Source organism: Microtus oregoni, unplaced genomic scaffold (genome assembly GCF_018167655.1).
Source record: "Microtus oregoni isolate MIOR12 unplaced genomic scaffold, Mior012 000002F_ref0000024, whole genome shotgun sequence".
NCBI classification, from domain to species: Eukaryota; Metazoa; Chordata; class Mammalia; order Rodentia; family Cricetidae; genus Microtus; species Microtus oregoni.
Genome location: NW_024543061.1, coordinates 40,121,891 through 40,144,342, shown reverse-complemented (window position 1 = coordinate 40,144,342; position 22,452 = coordinate 40,121,891). Strand labels below are relative to the sequence as shown.

General features: G+C 44.7%; 1 protein-coding gene across 7 annotated transcripts in view; it reads left to right on the top strand.

Moving 5' to 3' along the window:
- Foxp1 (forkhead box P1) overlaps nucleotides 1–22,452 on the top strand; it is a 237,106-nt gene that overhangs the window by 119,877 nt on the left and 94,777 nt on the right. The window contains exon 1 of one of the 7 annotated variants that reach the window (XM_041680463.1): nucleotides 15,753–15,865. The exons of 5 other annotated variants lie outside the window; for them this stretch is intronic. The gene's annotated coding sequence lies outside the window, so the exon portion shown is untranslated. Of the gene's footprint in view, nucleotides 1–15,752; nucleotides 15,866–16,276; nucleotides 16,387–22,452 lie in introns of those variants that run through there. One more of the 7 variants, XM_041680460.1, reaches the window with a different exon arrangement.

Sequence of the window (22,452 nt, the reverse complement as noted above, 5' to 3'; positions counted from 1 at the left end):
GTTTCCTCATGTGGAAAATGAGGGGGTGAGGTTAAGACGATTTCTCAACCTGCTTGCTCGCAGCATCTTTGTGGTTGTGTGTCTCTTTCTTCATTCTTGTGGTCAGGATAGTAGTTGGAATTTCCCTGTGTAGTTGCTGAGAGCTGGTGTGGGGTTGGGAAAGAAAGGGAGAGATGCTTTAACTACAGGTGAACTATGGAATGGGGAAATATTTCCCATATTCCCATGAGGATCTGCAAGACTGCAGAGGACAGTCATAGTCTGCTTCCTGGTTGTTGTGTGTGCGTACGTGTGTGCTTGTGTGTGTGTATGTAGGTAAGAAGTTGTTGTCTGATCTCTTCCTCTACTGCTTTCCTCTTTATTTTTATTATTTTTACTCAGTATCAAGGATTGAACCTGGGATCTCTGACATGATAGCTCTGTCACTCAGAGACAGCCTTAGCCTTGACCTTGAGACAAGGTCTCTCACTGAACCCAGAATTCCCCATTTATGGATTCATCAAAGGTGGCTGGCCAGTAAACTTCAGCAACCTGCCCCCACCTCCATCTTTTTCTCCCTGCTCCCAGTACTAAGGTTATAGAGCGACTGTTCTATATATATGTTCCAGGGATTGGAACTTAGGTCCTCATGTTTACCAGGCACTGTTCTAATACAATAGAAATCAAGAAGAAAATTCAGAACACAAAGAAATGACAATTTCTCAAAGGTGTTATCTGTGGTCATCTGGTGTACTCTACTGGGGTTTAAATCACTGCAGAGATTAAAAACATAAGCAAGAGTTTTAGTAGAATTTAGTAGTATTTAGAGAAATAGGGAGTAACAGAAAGATCTGTATTCTGTAAGCTTGGGAACTTGATCCATTGAATAGTCATAATTAATACTGATTGGTTATTCTGAAAAAGGGAAATCCAGAGCTGATAAGACTGTTTCTGGTACCCAGGGGAGTTAGGGTTAATGGAAGCTATTTGGAGTGATTTCATTTGTAGACCTTGGACTTGGAAGGAAGAGATGAATCACAAACAAAGATCAAGAGGAAGGAAAGAACACTGGGCAGATTTGCAAGAGCAGGTAGGAGGATCTAGAGTGTTCCAAAGGACAGTGTGGTAGGATGTGTCAAACCAGTACAGAGGGAGCTGGGCATCAGCTGGGGCTGGAGAGAAGCAGGATGTTTATTTGGTGATCTCTTCCTGATCTTCAGAAGTGCCATATGATGGGCCCGTTGCTCTTGTGTGGTGATGGGAGAGAGCTGAACGTACGGGGGTGGTCATGCTAAAGAACTTGCATTGTAAATAGCCACTCCTCTGCCCCGTTTCCGATCATTTAGAAAAAAAAATTGCGTCTTGAAGCTGTATTTTTACTTTTTCACTGGCTATCTTTATGTATGGGAACAGTCATCTCTAGAGATTCATTTTCATTTCAAAAAAAATTCTAAAGGTGTTAATTGCATTTTTTGAAAACCCCTTATGTAATTATTTAAAATTATTCTACCGGCCCCATAAATCAGAACTTCCCCCATTATATGGCTGAGGAACATTTATGACCTGTTTAGACAGTTTTGATTTATAGGTTTAGGAAACAAGAATATAGAAACCATTGCCAGGTTTTAATTTGGAAATTTCTGTAGCCACATTTGTTTTTGCAGGAAGGAGAAACAGAAGGCTGAGAGGAGCAAGATGATTGGAGGGCTGTGGTCCACACTAGTGGGACACAAGGAAGAGAGAGGCAGAACCCCTGCTCCAAAGTCCTGTGTGTCCCTGTGTGTCTGTCTTTGCATGCTTTCGTCCCTTGTAAGGCATGATTCACGGCGTTTGTTTCATGTAACCGCAGGCATGCAACTCTGCATGAGTCCTAAGAACTCAGTCCTAAGACATAAAGAAAGTCAAACATAGACATGGGGGTGGGGTTGTGCCATGGATGAGGTAAGCTCCCTCACGTGTTTTAAGATACAGTTTAGGAATATGAGTATTTAAGCCTCAGAAGTGCTTGCCTTGTAAGGATTAAGACCTGCTTTCTGTCCCTACACATTCCAGGCTTGAAATCCCTGTCTTGGAGAACCCTGAGGCTCAGGCTCAGTCATTCAAGCGTCATCAGCGGCTCATCATCAGTGAGACTGTATAAAGACAATGGTCTTCTTAAGGATGACCTCTGGAATGGCCCCTGGCTTCTGGACACTGTGCTTATGCACGTACATTTAAAACAAAAGTAAAGCAGGACACAAACCAACAACTAGGCAGCCTGGAGTAGGCCTTGATTTTCACCACTCAGGAGGCCAGAGGCCGGTGAATTGCTATGAATTCTAGGCCGACCTCTCCTACACAGTGAGACCCTGTCTCAAAGCAAACCAAGTTTATGAAGTGCAGTACAACAAGGCACTGTGATGCATACACAATGAGGTGACCTGTCTGCGTGCTTTCAGATTGGAACAGGCCATGCTTAGGGAAAATCCCTGACTTGACAATGCTCTTAATGGTCAATTAATAACAGCAGCACTCCAGTTTAAATCTGTGAAACACGGCGACAGGCAAATTTAGAAATGTGTTTGAGTGATCCAAAAAACTGAGAGAAGATAGAGGAGACAGAAATTGTCTTATTGAAGGAGGAAGGTGAATACTTAATTTGGTGAGAAGAAGTCTCAGCAGGTTGAAGTTGTAGATCAGAATGAAAAAGGTCTTTAATGGGAGTGAATGCAAACTCCGATCCAAGCACCGAGTGACTAACTCCAAGGTAGCAAGCAGTTCAGTTCCTGTAGCAATTAGTCAGGGGATGATAGTCAAACCAGCAGGAGCCAATCAGGGTCTAGCAGGGGGTGGGGGCCCCTGCGGACCTTAGGCTGGCTTATAGAATAATGAGGGAACAATCCCCTGGCCTTCCTCTGAACTAGACAGAGGGCACATGGACCCCTGCCCTCCTTGCTGGCCACTCTAGCTATAAAGAAAGTCATGGGGAAACCCAGCTTACCAAGTACCTAATGAGAGGCACAATCAGGGCACTCCCGAGTCTTTGGCTCTGCAAGGGAAGATCAAGTTGCCTGCTGGCTGGGACTGTTCAGTGGCCTTGGGGCAGCGTGCACTGTGGTCCTCCTACAGATCTTCCCTGTTAACTACCTTTGTCTTTAAATGGTGTACAATCCTTTTATTACTGCTATTATAGAGAAGAGTCTCCTTGGATAATACAGATCTCTTTTCACAATGTCCTGTTACTAGAAACACTTGATCAGTGTCTTCAAGCCTATATTGTTGATCTCTCTCTCTCTCTCTCTCTCTCTCTCTCTCTCTCTCTCTCTCTCTCTCTCTCTGTGTGTGTGTGTGTGTGTGTGTGTACATGTGTATTTTATTTAATTTTTATGTTTTCAACAGGCTCAACAAAGCTCAGCAGGTCTTGAACTCGTCATTCACCTCTCTCTACCTCCCAAGTACTGTTTGTGCTACTTTGCCCAGATGAATTCTTTCAGTTCGACTAAACTAGGAAGAACAATGGAAGCTGGTGGTATTTTAAAAACCCCAGAAATGCCTAGAATAGCTTGTTGGTCTCAGTCATTCAAGTGAACGTAGGGCTATATACTCTATTCTTGGTTATACCTGGACTATTTCTGTTAGTTGTTTTGTTTTTAAAGTTTGAAAGAAGCTGGTCCTGGACCCTGTGTGTCATCAACAAGACTTTGCATAACATGGTGGTGCTGGCCTGTTTCTCTTACATAAAGTGTTCCTCTTATATGCAGAAATGACATTTGGCAAGTACTTGGTTTCATTTTCCTCATAACTGATATAGGTCTTGTAGGTGGCAAAAGAAGACAAAGTCACTAATTTAACTTTTTGATGTTATGGTTCAGAGAAAACATTTGCATGAGAAAATAATACATATAAATGTATACACACACACAAGGGTTGGATGTGATTGTGTACATCTGTTTTTGCTTTGTTTTTTCAAGACAGGGTTTCTCTATGTTAGCACTGGCTGTCCTGGAGCTCACACTGTAGACCAAGCTGGCTTTATATTCACAGAGATCCTCCTGCCTCTGCCTCCCAAGTGATGGAATTAAAGGTGTGAGCTACCACTGCCCAGCTGATGGCACACATGTTTAATTCTGGCACTTGGGAGGTAGATTGAAGTCATCCTGGTCTATGGGGAGAGTTCCAGGCCAGGCAGGGCTAACACAATGAGACCCTGTCTCAAAAAAAGAAGATAAGAAAAGAAAAGAAGAGAAAAGAGAGAAAGCATTGTTTCCTTTGTTTATTTTTGGTGTACACATTCATCTGATGGTTGGTAAGGCCCTTCTGCAGGACCTGCTGGGATGCTAGGGAGTCAGAAAGATGATCTTGTTTTTAGTTCCATGCCATGGGTTATTGTAAGGAGACAGCTTGTTGGTTCCCAACTACTCAGCCCCGAAATAATCACACAGAAACTTTATTTCTTAAATCACTGCTTGGCTTATTAGCTATAGCTTCTTATTTGCTAACTCTTATATCTTAATTTAACCCATCTCCATTAATCTGTGCATCACCACAAGGTCGTGGCCGATCAGCAAAGTTTTGGCACATCTGTCTCTGGCAGCGTCTCCATGGCTTCTCTTTGACTCTGCCTTCTTCCTCCCGGCATTCAGTTGAGTTTTCCCTGCCTAGTTCTGTTCTACCTTATCAGGCCAAGCCAGTTTTCTTTATTCATTAATGGTAAACACAGCATTCAGAAGGGACTCCTACATCAGTTGGTGGGAGGATAGGTAAGTCAGGGCCTCTTTTATTGGGTATGTTCATCTTTATGTTGGAAAAGATTTTGTTTTTACCTAATTGAGGAGTAATTTTTGATATTTAGACTTGGCTTCTTTCTCCTATTCTATAGGATTAGCTTCATTGTGTTAGATTGGTCTTTTGTTCCCTCTGCCCCAATACGTCCCTTAGTTTATTAGAAACAATTGAATGAGATCCATAGGAGCCTCCTGTGCAGGCAGAAGCCTCCCAAGAAGGTATGCTAAAACTAGGCCCCGTGGGTCAGAGATTAGAGCCATGGTGCAGAATTTGAGAGAGATGTGAATGAATGGTCAGTGCTTTCCTAACTGTGGGGATGTGTCGGGGCCCTGTTCTATTCCATAGATTGTAGCCTGCAGTGCTTGCTTTGAAAGTTGCTTCTACGTGGATAAGAGGTCCAAGCTTTTGTTGTATTTAATTGAATAGCAAACTATCTGAGTCTAATTTGGTACTACTTGAACTTGTTGGACATCAGAATATCTAACCCTTGAGCGTATTCTCATTCAGTTTATGTCCATACCCTAAGTGGATGTCAAACTAGCCATCTAAAAGAATCCGGAAGTTCATCATAGATCCACTAAATCAAAATCTCTTTCCTGAAGCTCAGAGATCACAGCTTGAAAGCACATCAAGATGGCATAAAGAAGGTCAGACTACTGGCTTGGGAAGCAGTAGGTGTGTGATTGACCCAGCTGAGGTCAACACTAGGAGAGATGTTGGCAATATGGAGATGTGATGGATGAAAGACTGGGACCGGGGCGAGACAGGAAATGGATAAAACTTGGATTTAGCAAATACAGTGAAAGTGAGAAGACAAGAAAAACGTCTCGGCATCCCAAGGATGCTGTTAGAGCATGGGTTTTAATTGGCCAGCCATGCGAGGTCACCACATTTGCCAGTGTTCGGGCTCCTGTCATCTACTGTGTTATGTTTGTGTGTACTGTTCCCATAGTCTGCATGCCTTCTTCGCCTGTCAGTGGAACTTGCTGTGCAGAGCAACATTCTTTTAATAATCAGTCTGACCTTCGTCTCATTTCAAAATGTCCTTCATCCCAGAGGTCCAGGTGAGAGCCTCTTTGCTAGGATTCCTGCGTGTCAATTTGGTGTTAACTAGGAACATAACCATGGCCAAGAGCAGTCATTCAAAGTCCCGAAGTCACTGACCAGTTTCCATTTTTCACTTCAGGAAGTATATTAGAAACTTTGAAATGAATCTTAACTATAAACTTGTTAGGCTATTAAAACTTTGATGCTCCGGGGGGTATGAGCTGAGCCCTTTCCATAACCAGTCTGGCTGGGACTCAGTGGAAGGTTGGAAAATGGGTTAAAGGTTCTGAAAAATTAGGTCTCTAGGGTTGGGGAGATTTGCCGCATTTTTTGAACAAGAATGAGTACATGAGTTTGGATCCACAAAACCCATGTAAATAGACAAGTTAGTGGGCATCTACCACCCCACTGCTACAAAGACAGAGAGAAGCCCTGCCTTCCCTGAAGTTTGTAGGTCAACTGTTGTCACAGACAAAACATCCCTGAGCCCCTGTCAAACAAGGTGAAAGGCAAGGACTGACTGCTGAGTTTGTCTGCTGACATACATACATATGTTGTGGCACACACACACATATGTACTCACACATATAACGACACACAAACATACTCACATCATGCACACAAACTAGGTTTTTCAAAGTTCGGTCTCTCTCTCTCTCTCTTTCTCTCTTTTTTATCCATTTTTTTCTTGACAATTCTTGCCATTTGGAAGAGAATAAACCTCCAAAGAAATGGCCTCAGTAGATCCTGGAGATCTGGCTCTTCAGCAGACCATCACATTCCTTTGGCACATCCAGGAGATGCTCTGGCTGGTGAATGTTGCTCACCTAGTCAGCTGGGCATTCAAATGAGGTGGCCTTTTTGCCCTCAGGGAGCTGTTTCCTGTTCTAGTAACCTTAGATTTCAAGCACAAACCAAGCAAATTGTCTTCTTTTATTGCATGAAGAGTTACTGCACAGGGGCATTTTGGAAGTTAGGATATACCCTCCCCCACTTAGGAATATAAGAAGCCCCGAGGACTGAAATCATATTTTGGTTTGTGGAAATTCATTATGGTCAAGGAAGAAAGTTGTGTGTGATGCCAATGACAGCAGTGGGAAGAATTTCACTGTTGACAGAACCCCAAGTGGTGACCTGTTCCATGTTCTCTAAGCCCCTGGTAATTGAAGTTTGAGGAAACTGAGGCATAGGGAGATTGGATATTTACCAAAAGTATAGGCAGGCACCATGTAGGGCCACGGCCACTGGCTGGTGTCTGTCTAGCCATGTGTTGGAAGGAGGTGGGGAGCCAAGTCTCTCCCCCAATAGAAAGGAGTGGGAAGTGCACCCTAATCAAAGGAATGCATGTGCCAGTTGTTTCAGCCCCTCAGTCTTCTTAATCCTTCATCCTGCCCCGGGGCATTCGTCTAAAAAGCATAAAGGATACCACTTTAGGATGAATTTGTACCCATCAGCTGATGATCTGTGGTCACATTTGTCTTCCAAGGGAATCAAACTGGATTGGCCCCTGTCCTCGGCTTACATCTAGCCCCAGGCTCATCTCTAGGGAAGTGTTATGGATCCTTAAGTCCCAAGTCTCCACTTGCTCATGATAAGATATTGGATATGTTATTTAAAGTCTTGGAGCCTTTATCTATCTATCTATCTATCTGTTAAGTGGGTATACCAGTCTGTGCTTCATGCCTTTCTGCTGGTGAGGAGGAGTTACCAGAGATGCTATGGGCATCACACGCTTCCATGGTTACCTCTGATTTTATTTTCAGTCATGTTGCCAGGTACCATGCCACCTTTCATTCCCCTTTAATTTGCCAGATTCTCAGCCAAAGTCCCAGGGCATAACCCCTATCTATGACCCTCAGTGACCTCTTTATAGGATTCCCATCACCTTTCTGTTTAGGACTGGCTATGGTCTTTTGTTGTTGCTTTTCTTGCCTCTTGCCTTTAAGTCTCCCGAGCTCCACAGATAGCGTAAAGGCTGCCCAGTGAGAAAGCTGGAGTTCTCGAGGTGAGAATGCTTAGAGAGTCCTGCCTCAGCTCTGTCATTCAAAATGACTGCACAGGAATCCCCTGTGTTACCAGAATCAGAGGGCCTCTAGACATATGTCTGCACACTGGCACACTAACACCTGTGCAAAAGAATGTTGCAATGTCTACCCACTGTGAGGCAGGTAATTGCTTCTAATGTGGATGAAGAAATGCAAAATGTACTTTATGATTCAGCGGTAAGCAATACCTTCTGTGGAGTTCTGACCCACATCTCTCTTGCTGTAACTCCAAATCACCATCTCCAGGGGGCAGTGGGGACAGACACAGCCCTGTTTCATGGGATGTCATGGCAGGGCATGGCACCATTGGAAGGCTGGCCCTGGTGAGGCATTGCAGCTGCTGAGGTTGACCTTTGAGACCCTGTCCACCAAGAGGTCAGGTTTAACCTGTGGTGGAGAGGGTAGAGGCAAGATACCGAAGTTGGAGGGTAGACTGTGGCGGATGCTGGCAGATGATGGTGAACGCTGACTGATGCTGGAGGGTGTCAGCGCACAGTTCACCACAGTGCCCTTCAGTCCCAGAGGTCTGGACTGTTGGGTTGTGACATTACATAGATGTGCCCTGACCCATCTCAAAAACTGGACATCAGGGAATTTAATTAAGATCAATTAGACATCCCTCCTATTGTTCAGACACAATGCCTTATTTGTTTGAAAAGAGGGAAGTTCTATATGACCTGAAAGCTTCCTGCTTGATCTGCTCTTTTTCTCATGAAGAATGAAATGCCATTTGCAATAATACAAAGAATCCATAATCGGCCTGCAGGCAGGACTGCATACTTTCGGTGTGTGTGTTTTCTCCAGAGCTCTTTGATTCAGAAGGGACCTGGTGTCTCAGCGAAGGTTGTTTCCCAAGTTTCCCCTGCAGTCCAGCCTTAGGGGAGGCTTTGAGCCTGTCATTCCCAACATCCTCCTGATGCATGACACTGGCCCTTCACCTATTTCCGGGATGACACAGAAGCAGTGAATGGCTTGGGAAGGAAATTCAGAAATGATTTTGGTGGGAGGAGGCTTCAGGCAATGGACACAGACCAACCCAGGTGGTTAAGGAAGAGAGGGGAAAAGTTACATGCCCAAAGATTGCCACTGTGTTTGGAAATTAGGGCATCTCGTGTCTACATCTGCGACCTTGTCTCTGCAGAACCCATCATGTCGTCAAGCATGTGGATGACGGTGCCTTAGTCCATGCAACACAGCTGCGGGTATTTCTTCCCTTGTGCCCTCCACCCTCTCACCCCTGCATCTTTTCTTGTTGGGTTTTGTTTGTTTCTGTGAGCAGGCCTTGTTACTTACCCAGGTTTGCCTCAAACACATGCTCCTCTTGACTCAGCCTCCCTATTCATGGGACTGCAAGTGTGTACTACCACGCCCAGATAATAGGATTTATTTTTCAGATGACAATTCCGGTCAAGGCTGCACACAAGTGTATTTATGGTTCTTGCTCTTTGCCTTCCTTACTGGTGACTTGGTGATTCCCAAACTCTAAAACACATGCTACCTTTTGCTGTTGTTGTTTGACTTGTTTTGAGGACAGTGTCCGTACTACCCAGCTAGCTTTAAATTTGCCATGTGTTAGAGGGTGGCCATGAACTGTTCACTTTCTATCCCAGTGCTAGGATTAGAGGTGTGTGCCCCTCTATATCTACCATCTCTTTCTGTAACATGGAGTGTGTGTGTGTGTGTGTGTGTGTGTGTATTCTTACATGTATGTTTGTGTTCGATATGGGTACCTGGTACCCAAGGAAGTCAAGACAGGGTGTCAGATCCCCTGGAACTGGGGTCACATATGATTGTGAGAAGTCACATGGGTACTGGAAACTAAATCCAGATCCTCTGCCAGAGGAGCAAGTCCTCTTAACCGCTGAGCCATCTCTCTACCCCTCTTTGTGTCCTTACACTGTGCTCTGGTTGTTTTACATAGGGCTATACCTACAGATTAAGGTCAGTTGGGCCCTCTTCCATCCATCTATCGCTTTGTCTGCGGGGAAATATGTAGACCCTAAGAAGGGATATGATTTACGCACAGCTACAGTATTCACTCGTGACAATGTCAGGAATGAGATCCAGACCCCCCGAGGCCCAGCTTGGATGAGAACTTGCTCTGCCTGCCTCTTGCCTCTTTCTGTGCCTGTTGGATGTGCTCTAACGAGGAGCTGTCTGGAAACTTCATGAGCCTTCAAAGACTGGCCTGGGGAGTCCGAGGTTCCCTGTGAGGATGCACCGCTTAGGTTCCCTTCCCATGCTCCTGTTCCCGTGGACACCTTCTCCCTCCAGCCTCTGCTTCCTTCTCCCACTCCCAGTTAGAGCAGGCCTCCTAACTTTTCTCTCTAAAAGCAGATACACTCTTGCACTTTGCTATGGCTACTCTTAAAGGTAGAGGGTTAAGTGTCTGTGTGTGTGAGATCGCTGACTATTAAGGAAAGAAAAGTGAGCTGTCCAAAGCTTCTGGGCTACAGAAAGCATTTTCCATGTAGTGGTTTCTTTGCCACACTCTGTGGAAGGCAATTATCTTTGGAGGGGATTCCACGGCCCTGTGTGGGCTTCCCTGGTGTAAGGTTTATTGTCCGCCGGATTGGGTGCTGTTTCTAAGAGCATTCGCTTGGCATCGAATGCGCTGTCAGGGGTGCGACTTTCCGAATGCTTCTGAGGTTGTGACACTAAGCTTCATTTTCCCATCCTGAGATGTATTTTTGAGACGCTATGCAGGGATTTGTGCAAGCCTCATGCTTCCCATTGACACCGACAGGGGTTGCACTTCTAAATCCCAGCACTCCACTGTGGAAATTTACCCTCTAAAAGCCAGAGTTCTCCTGCAGCCCCAAGGCTGGCCTCCAAGTACTGGGTAGCTGGATGGGGCCTGAAGCGCAGTATCCCTTTCTTTGGGGGGGGGGGGTGTCTTTTTAGCTAATGATTCAAAAGTTAAGATTTTTTTTCACTTATGGGACAGGCACGAGAGAGCCCTCCTCCTTTTATGGATCTTCTTTCTGAATGCCAGAAGAAAACTTGAACTTGACTCAGCTGAAATACTAAATCATGAAACCTTAGAGACTATTGAAATGGGAACAGTGGCCCATTACTGCTAAGAAGGTGTTTTATTGAAAATGCGCTGACATATTCTCCCTGGAGAGTGTGCAAGAGAAGGCAGGATGCCCGGCAGTCATGCAGGTTGCTCTCCTAGGCAAGCTAAAACATAGAGTTTGCACTGCTGAGCCCTGAGCCCTGAGCCAGCAGGCAGTAGAATAGCTGAATGTTGGTTTGCCCATTAAAAAGTACCATATTTCCCCCTGCTTACGCACCCCCTCTGCTTTGCTTCAGTCTCTTAATGTGCGCATGTTAGTTCATAGATCCTTACACGCCTTTCCTCTGTCTGGCTCTTAGAAGTTGTCTTCCAAATAAGTTGAGCTAGATGAAATTTCCTAACCCTGGCAGGCTTACCAGCAGAGGGCAGGCGTAAAGAAGGTTTTGACACGAGGGTGTGTCAACCCAGGGTCAGAGGAGGGTGGCGTGGCATAGGAGGAGGATCTGTGAGCTTTGTTTCCAGGGCAAGATGGGACATGCTCCCCTGCCTCTTAGCCCGCCTGTAGCACGCTCACACCACAGGCCTCCTGAAAAGCTGACTCCACTAACGGTGGTCAGTGGCTTCATCTGATATCAGCGAGTTTCTACATAATTAAGCGTTAAAAAAAAAATTAAAAAGGAATTTCATTCCCCCCAAGAGCCCTCTCATCATTCCTCTTCAGTGCCCTCTCCCTGGTAAGCTTCCTGCCCAGGGTTAACATGTGGGGAGCCATAGACGCTGTCACTCTTGGGAGGGGACATGAAGAGTGTCATTTGGTGGTGGTCCTGACCCCTGTCCCCATGGGGGAATTCTCTCCTGCCCTAAGACATGCACAGTTTTGAGAATTTAACACACATCCATGTAATCTGTTGCAACCCCGTAGCTGAAGCAGCACACTAATAAATTTCATATCATGTTAAAGCAAGGGATTATAGTTTTATCATAAACAAGAGAGGGTAATTTATTAGTCAATTGGATGCAGGGTCCGAGAGGTTGGATGAATTTATTTACTTTGATGCTTAGGAATGTCTTCACATTTATCGTGACGGAGTTTTTTTTTTTCCTTCCTTTTCTTTCTTTCCTTCTTGTTGAGACAGGGTCTCAGTGAAGAATTTTAAAACATTTTCTCTTCTAAATGTTTTTGCATAGCTCACGTACCCCTTATAAGTCCCTAAAATGTTGCTAAGTCCTACTGTGTATGCATATCAATTACCCAGGGACGCCGACATTATAGAATGTTGCATTTGGTGAAGATGTGAATGGTAATTTGGAGACTGTCATAAAGAGAAACTTGAACTCCTGTGCTGCGGAGGCTTTTCCCTTGGCCAAACTAACAGGCACAGATGAAAAACAACATAATTAGTCTTATTGTCAACGTAGACATAACAGCGACATAAACAGTATTGATAGGCAGCTAACTGCTCCAGCTCCCTGCAGATGGATGATGTATTAATTTATATTTTTAAGTAAAAGCACCGCTTAAATCAAGACAGAAACGAGCCTCCTTAGAGACAAATGCCCAAATCTCAGGAATGGGGCATGGCTGTTGCAATTTAGAAACTCTAATTGGCTGGCCCCGCTGGTGGTCTTTGGAGACTGCTGCCGGGGAGTTTGTTCTGAGGAAGCAGGTCTCCCTGGCAGTCCATCAGACGTGCGGCTGGATGGAGAAGGACCTAAAATTTCTATGCCCTGGCCTCAGAAAAAGAATCACTTGCTAAATTTTTTTTTTTTTTTTGTCATTCTATTCTGGGTACTCTACTAAATTAATGAAAAAGTGGCGCGGGGGGGGGGGGAGTGTTAATACAACCATTAAGAAGACCATGAGCTTGCATTAAATTTTGGCCTCTCAGACACACAGTTCATTTTTGGACCCATCAATGCGTCCTTCCTCTGACTGTATGCAAGCCGCTCTGGCCAAGCAGATGCTGAGAAGTACGCGGGCCAGAGCCCCGTGACCGTGTCTACGTCTCTGCCGTGGCACCATTTATCAACATGTCGAATAATGTCGTGAGGGGATGTTCCTTCTGTCTCTTCCTTCAACACGTCCTGTCTCCGTTCCCAGCTCAGAACGGGGCAGTAAGACCTTTCACTTTCCTCAGTGTTCAAGGCTGAGGCTCCACAAAACCAAATAGAACGCCCCACTCTAGTCCCAGGTGTATTATTTGGTGGTTAGAGTTTGGTATGGGATCACAGTAATCTGGTCTTAAGTGCACAGCCAGTGTACAATGGACTCATTTAGCAACTGACAGGTTTCTTAATATGTGGTGTTTGAACAAGACTGTGTCTGTTGTGGGTGTTAGGATGTGGGCATCAAAAATATTTTTAAGTACAGTATTTATCGTTTCCTTCGCTCTTCCTTAAACATGAGCCTCCCCCACCCCTACCTCGGGTATCCTGTCTGTGTAACCAGGCTCCCCTCCCCCCAGTGTCTGTTTTGCCTTATAGACTCATGGTTTGACTCATGGGGAAACAAAAACCACTTTGCCTTTCTGGTTTGTTGTTTGTTTGTTTTTGTTTTTCTGTTTTGAGACAAATTGTCATGGAGCCCGAGCTGGCCTGGAACTTGTTATGCAGTTGAGGATAACCATGAACTCTTGGCCCTACCTCCCAAGTGCTGGTATTACAGACATGTTGACCACCAAGCCTTGACTCTCAGTTTATATTACTGAGTCTCAGTTTTTCCCTCTAAAAAATGGGATGGCAATTTCCATTCAAGTTACAGCTGCATCAGCTCCTGGGTTGAGTAACCAAGCTAATGCCCCCACAGTAAACCTAATTGTTTTCCTTCCTGTTTTTTCTTTTTCTTTTTTGCCTTTGCCTTTTTTGCCTTAGCTTTTCCCAAACAACTTTGTGTTGAAGGTGATGAAAAATGGCAGAAATTATGACTGCTCTGTCGCTGGGAGGTTCAATATTTATATATTTTCCTCAAGGCATGGAATGTAGCAATTCTCCCTGAATGCCAGGGCCAAAAACCTCATGAGGCCAGCCTAGGATTCCCAAGATTAACCAAAATATCCCAGACTCCTACAAAGAAACACAGGTTTCTCACTGGTGGGGCGATTCCTTACCCACAACTAGCCTGAGTCACTATATCATGTATCTGTTTGGAGAGGGTGGCCTGGGCTCCAGGTGGCCTCTTTCTGGGCCGGTTGCTCAGCCATTTCCCTCTGCCTGGTCTCCTATCCTCTTATCCAAACCATAAACCCTTCACACACAACTTCCCCAAGGGGCCTTACCAGGCCTCACAGTGCTCCCTCCTGCTCCGCAGTCCCATGGTGCTCCCAGCTACCACCATGCAATTTAGCAGCTGAGTTCCCATTGGCATTGCGTCACTCCGTAATTATTCCTGTAAGGCTGGCCTCCACAGCTGGGTCCTGTGCGTCTGTAATGTTGTTGTTTGCCTGTTTGTTTACTGTTTGTTTTGGAGCTCCTAGTGACTATTAACTGATAGGCACTGACCTGCATGGAGGTAGCCCTACTTGTCAAAGCAGGCATGAGTTTTCTGGATGCTCCTGCAGATCTCAGGCTGGAGGGAACACGCCGTTCATTTCCAGCTCACCCCAGCTCTGTTCACACTTGTTCACTCTCAAATTCATTTTTTTTTAAAAAAAAAATATATCACTGTATGTTTCAAAATGGCTGTTTCTACTTTCTGAGGGGGTATTGGTTTGAGGAAAACTTCCTCTATTTTCATTTCCTACTTTGGGGCTCCTGCCTGCCCTTCTGGAAGAAGCAACCTGTTTCTTTAAGACTCAGAGTTCTACTGATTGAGGGGTTAGGGCGTTCTGTCAGATTCAAGACCCTTCTCTCACCCCTCTCCCCAAAGCTGCCCTGGGGTTCTTCATTGAATATTCATGCAAGGGTTGGGCGACATATCTGTGACCTGGAAGAAAAACAAAGGCCATTAATAAATTTGTTATCCGACATAAAACACTTCAGTGTGGAGAGTGGTGTCCACTAAACCCATTTAACAACTGAGGAGATGTGGAAGGTGAGGGGTGGGAGGCTCTCGGATTTTCCAACCAGATTCCCTGGCTGGGGGAAAGTCTAGCCCTGCTGACCTCACTGAAGTCCAGGTGTTTTCTTGATTAGAAATTTTACTAGTATGCTTACTTTCAGGTTCATAGCAACCTGTGTTTAATGCACCTCAAATTGGAAAATACTTTCAAGTAAGAGCCCTGGAAATTTACTAGGTTTAAACGGTGTTACTTAAAAAAAAAAATCATATTGAAGAGAAGTGAGTAATCATTGATATCACTGTTGTTTCCTTGTTAAAGAAAATAATAAAAAAAATGTTTTGGTTAGTTTTGTTGTTTGTTGTTGTTTTGGTCTTTTGAAGTAACTAACTACACAAACCAGAAAGTTCTCTAAGTTTGCAAATGGCAAAATCGAGACGTGATTTCTGAGACTGCTCATACTAGGCTAACCTGCCACTTAAATCCTGCCACTTGAGCCAACAAAGTTTAGCATTATTGGTGACTTTAAAGAAAAGAAAAAAGCAACACTGCTCTTCGCTCGCCGCATCTAAGCAGTGAGTGTTTCTACCCGAGGTCATTTCAAAGTGCCTGTTGAGAGGCGCTTTTGTTGTGGCTGATGTTGCATAAATAAGAAAGGAATTTCAAGAATTATTTCTTAGCAAACGTGTGGCAGCTGTCGTTCTAGAGGGGAAGTAGCGACGAGGCACGTTGGGTTGCGGATTATTTGGAGCCCCATGTAGGGTTTTTTCCCTGCGTGCACGGGCACACTTTGTGAAGCGGCCTCTGGATCGGCAAGGGTGGCTGGGAGACTAAGGCTGGGCCCCACCACCGACGTGAAGCGAAACTTCTCCACCGAAGCGGGTTTTCGAGGAAAGGCGCAGCCGGGCGCCCCGCAAGCCTGCCCCTGGGCCGCTTCGGTAGCTCGGAGCAGCCGGGGCTGTGGGCTTGCTTGGAGGAGGGCGCATGGGTGGCCCTCCTGCTCAGCGTCCCCGAAGGTTAGGACAACTCTTTGTCAGTTTCAAAGAGGGAAACAAACAAGCCCTTTCCCCAAAGCTGGCTGGGCAGCGGGGGCCCAGGGCACAGAGAGAGAGAGAGGGAGAAAGGGGTGGGGGGAGAGGAGATGCGCGCCCCGGCGCGGAGCCCGACTCCGGCCCAGACGTCAGCCCGAGGGGGGTCACCGGGTTAACAGCAATTAAAGAGGAGTTGCTGGGGAGACAAAAGGCGGGCGGCGGGGCCGAGCGTCGGTTTCACCTGCCGCGCGCGGAGGGGGCCGGGGCGCGGGGCGCGGGCGGAGCCCATTGTGTGGGGCGCAGCGGCGGCGCGGGGTGTTTAGAGGCGGGTTGTGATTGGTGGAGCAAGGCGGGGCGGGTGGGCGCGGCGCGGCACGGCAGCCCGCGAGCCCGAGCGCCCCTTGCGCGTGCAGTCCGCCTGCACCGAGGCCGCCGGACCCAGCCCGGCCCCGCGCGGGCGCCCCGAGCCGGCTGCGCGCGCCTGGCGGCTACATGGAGAGTGTCAGGTTGGTCCCGGTCCTCCTCCGTCTTTGCCCCGCTTCGCTTCCTCCTCCTTGTCCTCCTCCTCCTCTCCCCCAACCCACCCCATCATCCCGGGCTGTGCGCTGCCAGCTTCCCAGGGTTCCGGGGGACCTCGCCAGGGAAGGCAGGGGCGCCCCGCAGCCTTCAACTTGACTCTCAGGCTCGGCAGCCCCAGCCCGGGCGCTGTTGATCAACTTGGAGCGGAGTTGCGCTCTGGAAGTGGAGGCGGAGAGGAACAGAAGGGTGGGAAGTCAGGCCTGTGGGTCCTGGACACAGATCTCCCTCGCTGTCTGTTAAGCTCTCTTGTCTCTTTTTAAAAATTGTTCCTGGGTGAAGTGGAGTTGGGAGTTGGAGGAAGTCCTGCGTGTATTTCTCTCTTTCCCTCTGCCTCTTTCCCCGGTGTTGGCGATTCATTTACCGCTGGTGTGGCCTTCGCGCAGCCACTTTGGTAAAGCCCTTTTGGCTATCCCTCGGTGCCATCCCTCCACACCACTCGGGGGACATCCATCTGGGGTATGTGATTAATGTCACTCTCAGAGCGTGTGAAATAGAAAACCCTTCCGTCTCAGTGGAACCAGTGTGGCGGTTTCTTTGGCTTCTGGTAGTTTGTTTCTGTCTGTCCAGGCGTCTGTCTTTGCAGCTTAGCTGTTGATTTACAAGGAGTTCGCACCCACGGTAAGGAGGGAGGGAAAGGAAGGAGAGAGCCCAGCATCTCAGCAGGCAGGCATACTGTGCCCTGCACTCCGGCAGGTTGGAGATTCGCATCCACTCTGGCTTTCCTTGGCCACGTTCATAAAGTAGTGAGCAAGGTTTGGGTTGGAAGGGCCGGAGGCTGAAGGCTTGTCATCGTGAACTCCCGTCCGAACTGGCCTTCAGTGTAGCTAACTAAACTCTTCGAACTGCAAGGGACTTTTTCTTCCCCCTCTCAAGAATGGTGATGGGAAGCTGAGGACCTTTAGGAAAAGGATGGTAGTTTCAGAACACAGCACATGTAGTCTCTTCCTCCCTGGGGTTAACTCCTTCAAGGCCTTCCGGTTGCAACTAAAATGTCTGATAATTGTTACATGCTCGTCCACACAGACCAAATGTTCTAATCAAGCCCATTTAAAAATGCAAATCACCTCATTTCCATAGATTCCAACATTCTGAAAGTGACACATTTGGGGGAAAAATAAGGCAGATAACAGGAAATGTGAATCATACTATCAGTGACTAATCTGCCTAAGGGGGGGAAAAACCTTACATGTATTTTATCATTAGGAAGTTAGGGTAAAAAGCTGATTTCATTTTTTATTTTCAGTTAAAGATGCAAGTGACTTCTTTATTTCTGAGGCGACCCTTTTTGCTCTGTGCATTTGTTTGTGAAATAATTTCCATGAAGACATACATATGCATACGTATGTGTATATATGCATATGTGTGTTATATATACGTATATACATATGAAGTTAAAGAAGGTGTATGTGGTAAAGTGTTACAAACTCCTGTCAGTGTCAAAGAGAGCTCGAACATAATCAGGTTAAGAATCTATTTCAGAATTTATTTGATGTGTTGCTGTTATTGCTGCTTAAAAGAATAGCAGACTATCTTGGATGTTTCAGATTCAGCGCTCAGTAAAACAAATCAAGGCGAGGAATTTTGCAGCATGGGGGGGGGAGTCTCTATTTTATGTGGTTCTTTGTAGCTGCCTGACACATTTCGATGAAAAGTGTGTAAAAATGAAACCAAAATACAGACTGCCTGCCCAGACACTGGCTGCCAGAGTCACTGGGATGTGGTAGAACTCTGTGGCTGACACTTGATAATCGAAGTTGATTTATTGTTCATTAGTACTGCATTAGCCCTTTCAGGCAAGACAGTTATTTGTCTAGTGGCCGTGAGGAGTGAGACGGCAAGCACCTGTCACTTCGAAGGCATGATGACATAAGCAAGCAAATATCAAAATGATGCAAATTAAAATGCATTTGACTAGGTAAAATACCACCGAGCCACAGTTTTTTTTTCCTTCAAGACAAATTAGCACGGCTCAATTCTAGTGTAGAAGAGATAAAAATGAATCAAACATCCTTGTTTTCCAACCGTAAGGACTCTACAGAAAGAATGCTAGGAGTGGACTTTGTATTTGCCAGTTTGCCTGAAGAACTACCTTTCCTCCCAAATCTGCAGCTTGTCTAACAGAAAGTTGGCCGTTTAGAGAAAGGAGAAACACAGCCTTTCAGTGATTTAATCCCAAGTAATTGAAAGAGAAGGTAGGCTTTTGTGTTGTGTTTTTTAATAAACATATTTCATCAGATGAAACTTTTGAGTTTGGATTGCTTATATGAAAATTGATGACATCATAGCTAAGCTATGATAATGTCGGATAATAATGTCAACTGCATTTTCTGCAGTGTGTCTCACTCTCGTTTTCTTTCCCCCCCTTCCTTCCCTGGAAGGGAATGATCTCATGGCAGACAATAGAAAACAACTTAAGTGTCAAAAGAAAATAAAATTAGTGAACTTTTGTCTGCAGCCATAGAAACGTGGGTTAACTCATATAATTTTTTCAGGGATGGAATGGCAACCTTGTGCATGAAGCTATATAGAGTATTGTCTTCTCTGAATTTTCATTTGACAGGGATTTTAGAGGCTGCGATCTTAATTAAATCTCCACCAGCTAGAGCAGTGCATCTAAAGGCATGCAGTGTTGCGTAACCTTGCTCAGTTGGTAAACTGTGATGACTTACAGTTTACTTACGATAGGAGTGGTGGATTTGGGGGAAAAAAATCTTTTTTTTTTGTTTGCAGTTAAATGTACCTTAAAAACAAACCTTCTCCATCGCAGCCTTGTATTTGTACATTGTCAGGGGCTGTCACTTGAAAGATAAACTCCTTTATGACACTGACCAGTTCTGCAACTTTTCAGCCAGCCTCCACACAATGGCAAGAGACAGGGACATTAAAACCTAGATGAATTAAAAGCAATCGAAGTCCAGCTCTGTCGTGGCTAGCGTGGCGGGAGTGGCGTTTGAATTACTGGGTTTCTGTGACGATCAGGAGAGAATGTGGTGGCCAGATTCGCAGCTCTTACTAACATTTGAGTACAGTTTGTATTGGCAGAGAGGGAGCGTGGAGAAATTCATTTTATTATGTGGTCTCGTTGTGGACGGACATCACTAAAGGGGAACCTTAGAACAACGCTCTGAGTAACTGGGGAAACAGTAATCAGTGACAAGCCCCTTGAGGTAGTTCCTTGTGATTTACAGTCAAGGAAAAAACCTTAGCAACAGTTGACCAGAAAAGGTTAGAGTGACCGAACACATACATTGTGTCTCTCTGTGTGTCGCATGTTAAGCTCTGCGGTCAGTAACAAGGAGTTACAGTCATCAAACAGCCTTCTTTGCTGGCTTGGTCTTTATAATTTCTTGTGCTTGCAAACACTCATTTATGTACCTTTAGTGTCCTTAAAACAGATGCTTTTAACTGCTGTATCTTTTTGGTTCAGTATATGTCTTGGTAGAAGCTGCCTCTACATACGAGTCATTCTGCACGTGTCATTGTCCTAAGATTTTGTAGAAGGCTTGCACTTGGGTTGCTGTTGAGATGTCGAGCTGTGCCTCTAGTTTAGATTTGGGACAAGGAGTCTAGCTCAGTGCTTAACTGTAGTGTTATAACTGAGGGAAGTCTTCACCCTGTAAGCTAAAACTGTTGTTTGGTGCAGTTTTTTTTTTGTTGTTGTTGTTTTGATTTTGGGTGGGTGGGGGGGGCAGCGTGGTATTCAATGAAAACTGTTTTGAGTATTTCAGAGTGCCTGTCTTGTGCATTCAGTTGTGGGGACAACTGCCTTTGATTTAACCCAGACAACCCAGGTCCTCCATTGCTAAACATCTGTCTATACGTTGTAGGGCCTTGACTCACTGGGAAGGGCTAACCTGGGCATCCCCATTCAGATGACAGAAAGGGATCCCCTTTTCTGTGTCCTTCCAACCAGGCAGTTGTTTGGGGGAGGAAATTAATTTAGAGTGGGAAAAAAAAATGAGTATCAAGCCTGTGCATTAGGCCTCATGCTCACATCGGGTTAAAGCAACTAATCAATGAAAGTGCGGGCTAAGTGTGACGGTGAGCTTCTTAGAATACCTCGGCATCATGGTTTAATTCTTAAGCTTTATCTCGCCCTTAAATCTGAAACATCATTGTTCAAATAACTGAGAACAAGGTAAATCAACAACATCAAAAAGGTCAGCTTCTGTGATTTCTCAAGGGCTTGTTATTTTGTACTTGGCAATTCTATTTGATGTCTTGACAAAACAAGATGACACAGGGGAGAATACATTAAAATTTGATTTTTTTTCATCTAACCTGTTACGGTCGTGGCAGCTTAATTTCTTTTTTTTTCTCATTTTTTCTTTCTTTTTCTTTCTTTCTTTCTTGTCCCTGAAGATGGCTTTTTGTTGGGTCACTCTTAATTGTCACATTTCTTCGCTAGGCAGGTCCTCACAGGTCCCTCATTGGCGTTGATTTTTACAAGGCACTTTTTAAAAACATATTTTGACCTTTCACATGTAGGGAGCTTTCGGTTGGGTTTTTATCCGTATTAGAAATAAATCAATGAATGGAGAAATTGTCAAAGCAGCAACTGATGTTTTCTTTTCTCATGAGAATTTCATTTGCACCCCTTGGCTCAACTGTGATGTATCAGGTGAATGTGCTAATGTTAACGTGTGAGAAACTGAATAAGTAATTTTTGAACAGGTAAAAGGAAAATGGTAGCGCCTTGGTAAATCCATGGTCAACCTCGGAGTAATCTAATTTGGGCCAGCCTGTATATTTGAATTCACTTAAAGTGCTCCCTAATAATATGGGGAAAATATATACATGTCTTTATTCTGAAATTTTCTGGGTTAGTTATCTTAAAGTAAGGAGAATTATCAACTTAATTCTTAATTTTGAAAAAAAAATCTTTTTTTAGGGGGAAGGTAAACATTTAATTTTTCCCCCCATGTAATAGTAACCATTGATCTAAAACTATCTTCAGATTTTTCTTGCTTGCTTCATTGTGCATGTTTCTGAGCTGGGTTGATGCAGTTTCTGCCTCTGCCATTGTTTGTAAAAATGTTTCAGTTCAAGAGAACTTACTTAACCAGTCTATTCCCTGTCCTGGGAGTCAAAGGTTGGTGGGTCACATATTTTCTAAGGAACTTTCTGGACTAGTCTTTCCATCTCCTGCTCTCAGCACTTAAAAATGATTTTGTTGCTTCTGTTAATTTGAAATGTCAGAATATTTTACCCACACTAAGCAGTTTTCCAGCCACCTACAGAAAAGTGAGATCGAGGAAGGAAAGAGAAGGCATTTTCTTCGATTTAAATAATAGTAACAAATAATAATATTAATAATAATAATAATAATAATAATAATGATAGTGGTTTGGAAGTTGAAGAGATCAGTTCTTAGCAAGTGATTATTTTCATGTGCAGCTCCTATTGTTTCCTGTATTTGACAATTGCTAATGGAGAAGCGATTTAATTTATGTAAACTTTACATTTTTATGCAAATGAAGCTGATATTTATTAGAACTAAAACAATTAGGTTGGCACTTAGAGGCTTAACCTTGGCTGCCTGGGAAATGGTGGAGACTCACAGGGCAGCCTCCACTCCCTGTCTGAAGACAAATGTGAATTTTACCATTTGTTTTTAATGTAAAGACAATAAGAACTCAGTTTTGCAGGAGATGGCTTCTTGGGGTTGGTAACCGGAAATAACTCCTGACTGGCAGGCCAGTATTGGCCTTCACAATTCTTTGTGAAAGAAAGATAGCCTCTCTTTGATAGAATGTAATAAACAAAACGATAAAAAATGAAATGCTAATTGCATTTTAAAGAGGCCTCTTTTTTTCGCTAAAATTTTAATAGGTGGTTGTATTGTTACTGAGAGAACAGTTATGCTGATGAGTGACTACTTAGATGATTTTGCATTAATATAATAACCATTACCTGCCTTAATGCCTTGTACAGTATTGTGGTAAAATAGCTAAGTCTAAAGCAGTTATCCAAAAAGCAGCGCTCCACAGTGA